We start from the raw sequence: 2,693 nt of genomic DNA on the forward strand, positions 1-2,693 counted from the left end.
TATTGGTTAGTTTATATTTTTACATATCAATCTTCGCCCTCTCCCTCCTCTTCCTCTGGGTCTCTCCCCTCTGACCCTCAGTCATCCTCTTATTCCCCCTTTCCTGCCCCTCAGAAAAGGAGAGTCCCCCCCACACACACACATATCCACCTCAGCACATCCAGTTGAATCAAGACTGTGTACCTTCTCTTTCACAGCATCCTTGCAAGGCAGCCCCACCTGGGGGAAGTGATCTAAAAGCATGCAGCAGAGACCATGTCAGAGACAGCCCCTAACATCCTTTCTAGGAACCCACATGGAGGCTAAGCTGCCCATTGGGTATATTTCTGTAGAGGGTCTAGTTCTAGTCCATGCATGGTCCTTGGTTGGTGCTTCAGTCTCTGCAAGCCCTTCTGGGCCCAGGTTAGTTGGGACTGTGGGTCTTCTTGCGTTACTCATGACCCCTCAGGGTCCTTTTGTCCTTCCTCCCACTCTTCTATAAGGCTCCCTATATTCTGCCCATTGTTTGGCAGTGAGTCTCAGTTTCTGTTTCCAACCACTGCTGGGCTGAGCCTCTCAGAAGACAGCCATACTGGACTCCTGTCTGCAGACACAGCAGACATCATTAACAGTATCAGACATTGACTCTCTCCCATTAAGTGGATCTCAGGTTGGGTTTAGCATTGGTTACACATTTCCTCCATCTCTGCTCTCTCTTTATCCCTGCACATCCTGTAGGCAGGGTAAATTCTGGGTGGAATTTTTGTGGGTTTGTTGGTATACCCCTTGCTCCTCCAGGAGTTCTATTTGTTTAGAGGGTGGTCTTTCCTGTAAAAGGATGGGGCCCATAAGAAGATACGGAGTGACTCTAGCTAAGACCCCTGGTGTGTGTGTGGGGGGGGAGTTGTTTACTTTCTGTGTGTTTGATTGGGAAGAGGGTACTCCCTGGCATGCCTGCCATGGTCACACAATGGTTTGTAGGAGTTGATTCCCTCTCTCACAAGTGCAGTTTTAAAGGATTTAATTCAAATCATGAGGCTTGCAGGCTAGTGCTGATCCTTCTCATTGGCCCTACTTGACATTTTCTTTGTAAGTAGCATTTCTAATGCTAATTAAACAACTTTTTGTTATAATTATTAACTGTCTCTTTTTGTTGAAAGGAAAGAAAAATCAACATAGTGCATAAATTCCAATGTGAAAAAAAATGCCACTGTGAAAAATATATCATATTTTCTACTATTAGTAATAAGCTCCAAGAACACCCATAACATGAAGAATAAGAAATTACAAGAATGAAGAAATTTTTAAATTTAACCATCCAGTGAATGATGAGACCATAACAGTTTTATTTTTAAATGATTACTGTTCAAAACAGCTCAAATCATGGGGGGATACAAATTGAATAAAGTGTAATTAATAAAAAAATAAATAAATAAATAATTTTAAAAAAAGCTCAAGTCTCCTAAAAATATTTATTAGACTGCTATTTATAATACTTCACATTAAATGTAACCTGTGCTAGGGATGCAGAATATCAAAGTATAGTTTTATGTGCATAAGAAATATGGTTAGAGAAAGAAAGTGTTGCATTTGTTCAAAAAGTAGAAATTGCATTTATTGAAGAGTAAAAACATATCCTACTCATGATACATAGTTTTTATATAAATCAAGCGGTTAACAATATCATAGTAGATCCTTTAATAACTTCCGTAGAATTTCGTGATAGTGCCTGGAAGTCATTTCTGTCATTCCAGCAGCAATTTACATATGATTAGGAGGAACAAGTGCATTTCATTCTGAACATTTATTTTTATCTTGTTAAATAAGATTACAGAACTCTCTCCCTACCTGCCTGCCGCTGAAGAGCAATACCCGTTCTGGTAAAAGGAAATCAATGAATCTCAATAGATCCAATGAATAATGCTTTTTAAAAAAATACCTTTTTGAATGTATAAACAAGGTATTTTTTAAAAACATTAAAACTGTCAAAAATTTCTCACCAAAATCCAATCTTTTAGATTATCCAAAATTTTGAAAAATGGAGACACCTTCAACTGAAAGAAAAAAAAAAGTTCCCAAGCCTTACCACAAGAACTCAGTCCTTTCAATGCTGTGTGAGACCTTTATTCAAGTTTCCTTCCATTCATATTTCTTTAACTGATACAAAATGTATTTGCTCCCTCAACCCCATATGTTACATCCCAAGATTTGAGGTTCATCCTCAGCCCCTCTGCCTATGGTACATGTAAGTAGCTAGCTACTCAAAACAAATCCTGTGCACTTCTCATCAGAGCACCACCTTCGTGAGAAAGAACTGAAAAGTAGAATTTTCTGACTGGGTGAGAGAGGCCATATAAGTCCTCATTACAAAAGCAGTTAAACACACACCAACAACCCTAGGCTGGGGAATTTGTATCTTTCAGTGCTATAGTTATCACAAATCTCAAAGCCTCCCCTTTATGGGTAGCTAGCTATAGTCTGTTGATGCCTGCTGGGGGAAGCAGGTCATTGTCTTCACTGATGTATTCACTGGTGAGTGCACTATACTCCAGTGGATAGCATCACACCCATACTCGTGTGGAAGCTGCTAGATAAAATTAGTGTGTAACAAACAAAAACAAACAAAAATCCCAATGTGAATGTCATGAGAGTGAAAGGAGCGGTTGATAGATATAGGAGGGGTATAAGAGAAGGTGGGAGTGATAAAATCAGAA

Source organism: Psammomys obesus, unplaced genomic scaffold (genome assembly GCF_907164565.1).
Source record: "Psammomys obesus unplaced genomic scaffold, mPsaObe1.curated_primary_1811, whole genome shotgun sequence".
Lineage (NCBI taxonomy): Eukaryota > Metazoa > Chordata > Mammalia > Rodentia > Muridae > Psammomys > Psammomys obesus.